The 11307-nt window shown below is 45.8% G+C and overlaps 1 non-coding gene across 1 annotated transcript; it reads right to left on the bottom strand.

Annotated features, from left to right (window-relative positions):
- Window positions 1-10594: 10594 nt before the first annotated feature.
- Window positions 10595-10727, bottom strand: LOC114691692. The gene has a single exon (XR_003734260.1). It is a non-coding gene; the product is annotated as a small nucleolar RNA SNORA24 (small nucleolar RNA).
- Window positions 10728-11307: the final 580 nt, after the last annotated feature.

Below are 11307 nucleotides of genomic sequence, written 5' to 3'. Positions count from 1 at the left end.
TTCTGTAAGAGAGACTTATTTCAAGGGAATAATATAGCTTGTTGTAGAACAGGAGACCTGACGCTCTGGCCTCCACAAGCACGTAGGTGTGCATACTCATACACGTGCAGACACACCAAAAGTTAAAATGTCTAGCAGCTGTGAGTTGAACAGGAAATGCATACACTCATGTTTGAACACGAGGTCCCCAGCTGGTGGTGCTTTGGGGGAAGGTTGTGAACCTGTAGGAGGTAAAGCCCTCCTGGAGGAAGTGGGATGCTCAAGGCGACCCTTGAGGCTTTGTATTCCGGCCCCACTTCCTGTTTGCTCACAGCTTCCTGAGTGCAGATGCCGTGTGACCACCTAGCCTCCAGCACCTGTCACCACACCTCTGCCTCCTTCCATGACCCCTGCCCCACTCAGGAGCTAAGCCAAAGTAAGCCCTTCCTCCACTGAGTTGCCTTTTTTTTAAGGCATTTTATCACAGCAACAGAAAAGTAAGGCATTGTTCTTTTATGTTATAATCTAGAGTAAAATATGCCAGCCAGTTAATTCATTTACATATCACTTAATTATATAACCTTACTCATTTCTGAACTCTTGACTTCAAAGGACATTTTAAAGAACAGTGATCCATAGTTTGATCCCAGCTTTCTTTAACTTTGGAGGGGAAAGTGTATAGGTACACCTGTGTGTGTGGTTATGCACCCATGTGTGTGCATATAGCTGTGGGAGCCAGGAGGTCCACCCAGGGTGGCTTCCAAAATCCCTCTCCATCTTATTTTTTGAGACAGGTTCTCCAACTGAACCTGGAACTCTTGGACTCAGTGAGGCTAGCTGGCTGCTGCACTCCAGGGGTCTGCTTCTCTGCGCTCCTAGCTCTAAGACTACAGGTGAACATTGCTGCATCCGGCTTCTTACATGATTGCTCATGCTTGTGTGGCATGCACTCTACCTACTGAGCCATCCCCCAGCCCCAGCTGTCCCTAACTTTAAAGCAAACAAACAGAACAGTGCCTAAAGATGGAGGAGTGTTCCAAGTATTATTAGCTACGTTCTAAATAGAATCAGAAACAAGTGAGTAATACCCTGCCTCCTACTTAGGGCCTATTGGGAGACTTTGGAAACAACATTTCTTTTCCTTTTTCCCTGATGCAAAGGGTTATGTGCAGCAGAATTACTTGTTAGCCTGCGGGATGCAAAAAGCATCTTCCTCCCTGGCTAAATGACCCTCTGCTCCAGAAAGCGGCAGACAGCTGTGCTGCTGCTCCTACAGCTGTGCAAGTTGAGGAGGTCCTTGGACTGACTGGGAGACACAGAGGTTTGTCCCTTGTCCTTTGTGATAGAGACTGAAGGTGAGAGAGTGCCAGCCTGGCCCATGGAAACAACAGGACCCCTTTGCAGCTCCCATTCCAGTGTGAACGTGTGTGTGTGTGTGTGTGTGTGTGTGTGTGTGTGTGTGTGTGTGTGTGTGTAATATTGAAGCAATTAGTTCCTGCAGTTCTGTGTACAACAGGAAAACCTAGGAACTGTGGAACAAGTCAATGTTCAGTTGACTGAAAACCAGGCTAGACCACTGAAGGAAATGACTCTCCCACTGATATAATTTAATAGTATGGTTTCCTCCTCAGGAAAGCAGGCTTAACTGTTGCCAAAGATTTAATATGTTGTATTTTCATTTTTATTCCATTTAAAGCTCATAGGTTAAGGGAATACTATACTTACATAAAGTCAGCAAGTCGGATGAGATGGAATAAGTTCATAAAAGCTAAAACATCCCCAGTACCAATGAGCAGTGTCAATAGTGCTAGCTGTAAACTATTACCTCTTGGCCTTTTAACTAGTATCAAGTAAACTGTAATTATCAGAGAAATGAGATATGTAGTTAATATTTCTGAAAAAAAAAATGAATTCAATGCTGAGATGATTCCACTGGTAAACTCCATCTGAAATGTAAATAGTAATACCCACAGGATTACTATCCATCCATCCCCTTCAGGAATGAGAACAAAGGGCCAGTGAGACTGCTCAGCAGGCGAACCACCGCCAAACCTAATTACCTGAGTTCAGTCCCCGAGACCACATATGGAAAGAGAGAGAGAACAGCACCCACAGGCTGCCCTCTCACCCCTGAACTCATGCCGTGGCATGTGCATGCACATACCCAAAGAAATAAATGTAATTAAATTTTTCTGTGCCTCTAGCTCCAGGGAAAGTGACACCCTCTTCTGGCCTCGGCAGGTACTGCACTCGTGTGCCCATATATACACACATGCACGTAACTAAAAAATAGTAAAAATCTTAAGGAAAAAACCGCTAAGAACAATATAAGGAAACTATAAATCACAGTGGGCAGTAACATGACCATTTGATGGAAATCAACCATTTATGACTGAGAAGAAGACTCAATAAACTACAGCTAACATTAAAGTCAAGGAGAAATGCTGGTCCTGGGAGAATACGGTGCATGTGTCTAATCTCACCACTCACTTTCTCCATATTCAGGGGCTCCCAGTTCTCCCAGTAAGGCAAAGAAGTAAGTTGCATGTGGGAGGGAAGGGTGAAGTTGTTGCTATTCACAGATGACATCATGATCCACATGGGAAGCCCCAAGGAAGGGGGCTGGAGATCGCACACAAAGCCCTGAGTTCAATTCTCGGCATCACGAGAGAAGGAAAACTCCAAGGTTTCCACACACACACAAAAAAAAATGAAAACAGAAACCCTCCTCCAACACTGGGGTTAGCGTTGTGTGGGATGGATCAATTACTTTGGGGACAGCAATGACTGACATGCCTGAAAGGAACGAGGAAGGATTTCCTCTGGCTCATGGTTTCCAGAGTGTTCCATCTGAGGGTGCTTGCTCCACGCACTGGAACAGAGAGCATCATGGCAGCCGGAGAGCGAGGCAGAGGGCAGCTGTGCACCTCATGGCGGACTGGGGCTCGGAGAGAAAGGGAATTCTGGCTTTAGTCATTCTTTCGTTGTGACATGCCCATGGGTGTGGCACAGCTCACACTCAGGGTAGGTCTCCCTCTGCCACTCCAGAATTCCTCTGGAAACGCCCTCACAGACACCCAGAAGTGTTCTCAATCTCCTGGGAATTCCAAGCCCTTCCATTACCCAGGCTACAATGCTGACACACAAAAAACCATCAGGTGTGTGCTTACTGACAAGGAGCACAGGAAGCTGAAATTTAAAGTTTTACTTGCAACAGCTCCTACCAAAATGTCATTCCCGAGAATAATCCCAACAATACATGTAGAAGACAGTCACACTGAAAACTAAAAACTAAAGTTCGTTGTCAAGCATAAATTAAAGGTGTATTATTCATCGATGGAAAACTCATAAACATATCCTTTTCGATCAAAATTCTAGCAGGAGTTTCTTAGATAAGATCTAGCAAGGGTGTGGATCAACTGAACCTCTCCGTTGGCTGCTGGGAATGCACATGGTTTAGCTGGGGTGAAAAGCAATTTGGTGCATTCTAGCAAATGTAAACAGCTAGTGACATCATGGCCCAGCAATCCCCCTCCAGTGTATTCACCTGGAGTTATTAAAACTTAGTTACACAAAAACCTGTTCTGTTCATAACCACCAGGAACTGGAAAGAGCCCCGTGTCTGTCAGCAGCTTCAAGGAAACAGGGCTGTGGTGTTCATATGGCGCAATGCAACGCTCTGAGAAACAAGTTTTGATGCATAAAACGGCCTGTGGGGATGTCACTCGGGAGGTTCCTAGTCACTTAATAGAAAAGATACATGATTGGGAGGACAAACCAGGTTTCTAGAGTTAGTGTGAGAATTGTATGAGGCCGTGAAGTGGCAACATAAGTGTTTGGGAGTGGTGGATGATAATTACACAAATCTGTATGTGCGTTAAAATTCGTAATAATCCATTGCAGAAAAAAAATCCTGCAAACTTGTTTTCTATAAAAAGAGACAAGGAGACAGAGAGAGGGAGTGGAGGGAGGAAGGAAAAGAAAGGATGAGAGGCTAGAGAGAGGTTCTGAGGTTAACAAGCCTTGGTGCTACTGCAGGGGACTGGAATGCAGTTCCCTTCCCTTTGTCTAAGAGGTCATGACTGCCTGTCACTGTAGTTCCAGGGGATCTGGCCTCTGAGGGCATCTGGACTCAGGTGTGAACACGTGCTCACACACACCCATGTAATAATAGCATTTTTAGTAAAAGGACGAGGGGACTGGAGAGATGACTCAGAGGTTAAGAGCACTTACTGCTCTTACAGAGGACCCAGGTTTGGTTCCCAGCACCCACACGGTGGCTCACAACCATCTGTAACTTCAGTTCTCTGCAGATCCCTCATCAGGTTTTGACATCTTGGTAATGTTCTCGTGAAATTAATTTGTATTTTTTGTTTTGTTTCTAAATTTTTTAGTACATTTGTGTTACATCCAACACCCTTTTTCTGACCTTTACTGTCCCTGCATATAGGTGATACACATGAACTCACATAGATATACATATAAATAAAAGTGACTAAAAAATCGTTTTTTGGTTTTTCTCTTGGTTTTTCGAGACAGGGTTTCTCTGAGTAGCTTTGTGCCTCTCCTGGAACTCACTTGGTAGCCCAGGCTGGCCTCGAACTCACAGAGATCCACCTGGCTCTGCCTCCCAAGTGCTAGGATTAAAGGCGTGAGCCACTACTGCCTGGCTTTTGGTTTGTTTTTTTTTTTTTTTTTTTAAGGATATAGCTAAGCAGGAGGCAGGGGCAGGTGGAGCTCTGAGTTCAAGGCCAGCCTGGTCTACAGGGTGAGTTCTACAGCCAAGGCTGCATAGAGAAATCCTATTTCAAAAAACAAAAAATGTTTTCAAAGGATGTGGTGCCAAGGCATGGTGGTTCACATCTTTATCCGAACACTCAAAAGGAGAAGGCAAGCAGATGCCCGTGAGTTTGAGGCCACCTTGGTGACACCCTATCTCAGAAAACAAACAAAATGATGGGGTATTGTAGAGATCCACAGAGGTTTCCTAGTGAGGACTTACTCAGGGTCTGAGAATCTGAGCTTGCTTTACCCAGCAGGGCTGCATAAGGGGATGATTTGACCACGGGTGTGGTTACCAGGTGTTTGGAAGGGTCCACACTTGGCTGTACTGTGTGCTTTGATCTAGCAAGGGGGAGGTCTTTTGCCCTGCACTTTGGCATTGTTATAAAAAGCCCTTTTGAAGAGGCGGAAGGGCCTGTTGGGTATTGACCCAGGTCCTCCCGAAGCTATCCTGTGTTTGTCTTTCTCCTCTTTGTTATCTTTCTGTCTAAAAGTTTCTTATCCCTCTCATAGGAATCCTTTTGAAAGGTGGGAGCTGGCCTCCCACAGGGAATATTGTCTCTTTTGATTTAATTATATAATCTATAATAGTAATATATGCACAAATCTGAGTGTGTTCCTGTAGAGATTTGTACAGATATTTTAATTAAACTTTGGATTTTATAAATTGACAAGATGACCACTTAAGAAGTGATGCATATAGTTCAATTATTATTATTTTTTTTTTGAGTGATAACTAATTTGGACTTTGTAACCCCTTCCCCCACCCTTGCTGGGATTCTGGCTTGATCTTGTATGGGTCTTGTGGATGTAGTCACGGCCTCCTCTATGATCTCACATGTGCGACAGCTTTGTCACCCAGAAAACAGTGTTTTGACTCAGTCATCCACTAACTCTGGCTCTTAGTTGTCTTCCCCCTCTCACTTGTGGTACTAAGTAGACTCAGTGGCTTTCGGAGGGGGGGGGGTGTCACATGAAATTGGGAGGGAATAGTGGAGCAGGAAAGGAGTTGTGGTGGGGGAATGAAAGTGGATCTGAAATTGTGCTTTTAAAATTATTGAATAAAATTTTAAAAATGAGAAGTGAAACATAAATAAATTTAACTACTAAAAAGAAGAATTAATTTGGGGCTGAGGATCCAGCTCTGCGGTAGAGTGCGTGCCTAGCATACCCAGGCCCAGGGTTCAACTCCCTGTACCCCCTCACACACACACAATAGAACTAGTTTCATTTAACATGCAAGAGCTGTGTGAAGAGAATTTCAAATGCTGATGTAGACATAAATATTTGCATGAATGCAAAGGTATTCTCTCTATAGAGAGAAGGAAGAGACTTAGGCATGATCTGGGAGCTCATGGGGAAAGATAAGTTTTCACTGTACAGAATGTTTTGCATCACAGAAGATTATAAGAAGAAATGTGATTTTTAAGGGGGAAAAAAAGAAATGCAATTTAAACATGATCCAGGTGCCTGGCTTTCATATTGACTAAAGGTGCTACCCAGTCTGCTGGGGAGAAAAATCCTCAATGGTCTTACTCAGCTGTGAGCTATGCCAGCTATGATACTAAATTGCCAGGCAAGATGTATCCACTGGTTCAATACTGGCACTGTTGTTATGGGGGTAACCAACTGATTTCTGTGTTTGAGGCCTGATGCACAGGATGGAGTTCATGCCTGATACTGTAAACAGAAGGTCCAAGGAGGGACCCGCTGCTGTTTTGCTTAAATGGTCTTCTTAATGTTTATGCCCGTAGGTTAGTCCTGCTCTGATCCTTTGGTCAGAGAAGCTTCTCTTTGCAGTGAATGGTGGCTAATGCAGAGGCTCACAGTTGTCCCAAGTGAGACATCTATAACACCTCCTGCAAAGCCTCAGGAAGGCCATTAAGAAGGGCAGAATGAATTGAGCCAAAGGATGAGGAGGATGCTATGAAATACCTTCTTCTGAACATGGCATGGCTGTTTATGAACTCACAGCTGTGGCTACCTGTGAAAGACTATCAGTTTTCTTTCTTTCTTTCTTTCTTTCTTTCTTTCTTTCTTTCTTTCTTTCTTTCTTTCTTTCTTTCTTTGGGAATTGAACCCGGGTCCTCTGGAAGAGCCGTCAGTGCCCTTAACCACTGAGCCGTCTCTCCAGCCCCGGCAGTTACTTTTCTGTTGCTGCAATAAAACACCATAACCAAGACCCCTGTGGTGATCTGAATGTGGATAACCTCCACAGGCTCATATATCTGAATGCTTGGTCACCAGGGAGTTGCTCTATTTGCGAAGTATTAGAAAGTATGACCTTGTTGGAGTAGGCGTGGCCTTGTTGGGAGTGGGCTTTGAGGTTTCAAAAGCAGGGTCTAGTCCTCTCTCCCTCCCTCCCTCTCTCTCTCTCTCCCGCTGCCTGTGGATCAGGATATAAAGTTCTCAGCTACTGCTCCAGCACCATTCGTATCTGCTTCCCACAGTGATGATCATGCACTAACCCTCTAAAACTATAAGCAAGCCCTCAGTTAAATCCTGGTTGTCCTGGACCTCATTTTGTAGACCAGGCGGGGCCTCAAACTCGGGAGATCCACCTACCTCTGCCTCCCAAGTGCTGGGATTAAAGGCTTTCGCCACCACCACCCGCCTTTAATCCCAGCACTCGGGAGGCAGAGCCAGGCGGATCTCTGTGAGTTCGAGGCCAGCCTGGGCTACCAAGTGAGTTCCAGGAAAGGCGCAAAGCTACACAGAGAAACCCTGTCTCGAAAAACAAAAAACAAACAAACAAACAAACAAAAAAAGAGTTGCTCTAATGGGACTCCCAGTCGGGGCTAGATCTGGTGTTGGCGCGGCTCCAAGGAGGCCATCACAGCCAATCCCCCTTACTGCCCCGTAGAGAAGAAAGATGAGTCCAGCTCAAAGTCCAGCCAGCCTCTGGCCTCCACGCAGAAGGACAGGACTGAGAAGCGAGGCCCGGGCAGGCCGCCGCCAAGATACGGGAGAAAGAGGAAGAGGAGGGCATCTCCCAGGAGTCCTCGGAGGAGGAGCAGTGACCACGTGCAGTGCCACCTGCCCCTTGGCCATCAAAGGAGCAGCTTTCCCCTGGGACTGGAAGCCCCGCTTCCGCGCCCCTCCCCACCCCCACGGCACACTACCGCATCAGCTGCAGCCTCTGTGGCACCCAGGAGCAGGATTTGGCTCAGTCCCTGTGCCCTCCTCCCCAACACACCTGCCCTCTCCCGACAAGGCTAACTTCATTTTTAACTGCAGCCTGTCCTGCTGCGCACCTCCCTTAGAGACATTGCTCTCTGGGCTCTTTCTCTGGCAGGTCTCTTCTGCTCTGCTGTTCCTGGCTTCCTTGTAAGAGGGTCCCGGGAGCATTCCCCGGCCTTAAAGGGCCCCAGCCTCAACTCAATTCTGACAAGCCCCATTGGCTGACCTGGTAGCAGTAGATGCGGTCGGTGCATGGATGCTTAGGTCCCAGCATGCCACTCCCCCACCAAACTGTCACCAGGTAGGTTTCTCAGTCACTTCTGCCCCACCTTACCTAGATCCTGCACTAGGTTGGCTAAAGCCCTTTGAACTACAGGACATGATGGCCCCACCCACCTTGTTCTCACCTGGGACCCAATGCAGTGACAGATGGGAGATTCCACCCATCTCCAGGGTGGGGTCCTAGTCTCCAGCATCACCCTAAGGCAGATGGGGCGCTAACACACCACTCCCACTCTAGGCTGCTTCCCTTCCTCCAGTGGGGCACTAAGGAGTCAGCCTTGCGTCCCCCACTTCTGCTCCTTCCTGCCCCCCAAGGTTCTGGTTCCATCTTGTCCTCTGTTCACAAACTGCCTCTGGACAGTTGTGTTTTTTTTTTTTTTTTTTTTTTTTAGACACCCATCATTGCTGCTACCAGCGCCAAAAGTTCATCCTCCAGTTCCGCCTGCATTCTCCCCCAGACACTCTAGGGAAAAGGGGGGCTGGGGCGTAGCAGGCTGTTTACCAACCACCCCACACCAGGGAAGATGGGGTCCTGCCCCTTGATGCTGCAGCAGTGAGGAGGGGGGCCCACTTTGATGGGGGAAAGGGTGCAGGGACCACCTTCTCCCCTTGTTCTGTGGGGAAGGGGTAGCCAGTATTTGTCCCGGCCTGGGGCTCCCACTCTGGTTTCCTATTTGCAGTTTCTTGAATTAAAAAAAAAAAAAAAAAAAAAAAAAAAAGTAAAGGCGCAAAGCTACACAGAGAAACCCTGTCTCGAAAAACGAAAAAAGAAAAGAAAAAGAATTGCTTTGGTCATGGTGTCTCTTCATAGCAACTGAACAGTAGCTAAGACAACAAGTTACAGAAGAAAGTTTATTTTGTGTCTACAGCTCCAGAGGTCAAGACTCAGTGATTATGGTAGCAGCGGCAGGCATGTAGCTGGGGCAGCAGCTGAGAGGTCAAACCACAAACAGGAGAGCACTCCGGGGATGGCAAGAGCCTTTGGAAACCTCAAAGCCCACCCCCAGTGACGTACTTCCTCAAGCAAGGCCACACCTACTAACGCAATAACTACCAAGAGTTATTGGTGGTTCTTGGCTTCTGGGGAAAGGCGGGGGAGTCATGTTCTTCGGTGGTAACCCCTCCCCCCAACTCATGCTCATGGGAGCACCTCTAATTACATTCAATGTGACACACACACAGATAAAACTAGGAGAAGGGACTTGGGGGCAAATGCGGTTCAGTGGAAGGGGATGAAAGAGGGTAAGGGGAGGATGAAACAATAAAATATAGACATGTATGAAATTATCAAAGAATAATTTTTTTAAAAGCCAGTTGGAGCTGGGGAAATAGTTTAGTCAGTAAAGTGCCACAAACATATACATAAATAAATGTAAAAGGAATTTAAAACTGAAGTGGGAATAAAGAACATTAAATTATTATTATTATTATTATTATTATTATTACCATCATCATCATTGTCATTATTTTTAGTGGCAGGAGCAGAAGAAAACTTGCAGGAGTCCGCTCTCTCCTTACACCATGTGGGTCCCGGATATTCAGGTTGTCACACTTGGCGGTAACACCTTTACCTGCTGAGCCATCTCACTGACCATTATTTTTTCTTAACCAAAACAAAAGAGGCAATTCGGATATCGGATAGGATCATGAAGTCAAAAAGAACAGATGTGTACATATATGTACGTATAGACCTATAATTTATGAAAGTCTACTACAGTCCTCTACATAATTACCCCCAGCTCTCCAAACATCCCAACAGTATTGACCTTACTGGTTCTGTATTGCACATGAATGACATTTCCTGTAAGCTCAATTGCGATGGGGAATTTAGATTGGGCATCCTTATCTTAAGATAGACTTCCTGCTTGAGAGCTGACTGCCTTCTATTGTATTTTTGAGGGGTGGGATCCCCCCATTGGAGATGAGTGCACATGCTGAGCTGTGAGGGTCCCAGCTGATCATAGATTTCATTGTCCCTTCGGTTCCCAGGAAAGTTTGTAGTTCTGAGCAGTGAAGCATGATGTGGGTATGAGGTACACCTATCAAACAAGCTGGACTTGCTGGGTTGCACCATAAAATGCCAAGCTTTGAACAGAGAGGAGCCAGCCTATTATTCCAGGACTTAGCTAAGAACATAGCATGACCATTTTAGATCATTTGGGAACACTGTCAAAAGAACGAACTACCATCGCAACGGATTTGCAAAAAAAAAAAAAAAAAAAAAAAAAAAACGAATCCTTCCTGAGCTCCTACTGTGACCAGAAACCTTGTATGTTGGTGGTGTTTTGTTTTGTTTTCTAAAAACATTTTAATAACAGTTCAGAAAAGCGTGCCAATAACCCAGCTTCCCACGGGGTTTTTAAACCGTGAAGAATGTTGTTTGTGCCAATTCGGAATCTGATAACAGTTAAATGATGACAGTGTCACCAATAAGCAAGAACACCCTCTTCCCTGGTTGGGAAGTTGTTCCAATATGTTTCCCAGGCTAGCCCTGAACTATGGAGGCTAGGCTGGCCTCAAACCTGCAGCAACCATCTGCTTCAGCCTGCCAAGTGCTAGGGTTATAAGCACGAGTCATCTCATTGGACTTACTGTTATGCTAATTAGCAAACTAGGCCCAGATTCCTGCCCTCATGAAGCCTGCCCCTTGTCTACCATAGGTAGACAAGAGAAAAGATGAATGGGTAAATTATATAACATGCTAGATAGTGATACTTTATTTTTAAAAATTGTTAAAGAGGGGCTGGAGAGATGACTGGCTCCAGTGGTCAGGTGGTCAAGAACATTTGCTGTTCTTGCAAAGGACCCAAGTTTGATTCCCAATACCTCCATTGGGCAGCTCACAACTGTCTGCTACTCCATCCTAGGGCATCTAGCACCCTCTTCTAGCCTCTAAGGCACCCAGATGCATGTGCACAGACACATGCACATACACACACACAAACAAAAAAATTAAAAATAATGCTAGGAAATCAAGTGTTTCTCCTGAAAAGGTCTAGACAAGGCACTGCTAACTCTGACAGCGGAGTCTCAGACCTCATCTTACCATCTGCCAACAGAACTCAACAGCTGACCGTTGCTGCC

The sequence above is a fragment of the Peromyscus leucopus genome, chromosome 19 (genome assembly GCF_004664715.2).
Source record: "Peromyscus leucopus breed LL Stock chromosome 19, UCI_PerLeu_2.1, whole genome shotgun sequence".
Taxonomy (NCBI): domain Eukaryota; kingdom Metazoa; phylum Chordata; class Mammalia; order Rodentia; family Cricetidae; genus Peromyscus; species Peromyscus leucopus.
Note: the sequence above shows the minus strand (reverse complement) of the source record. Positions and strands in the feature narration are given on the sequence as shown.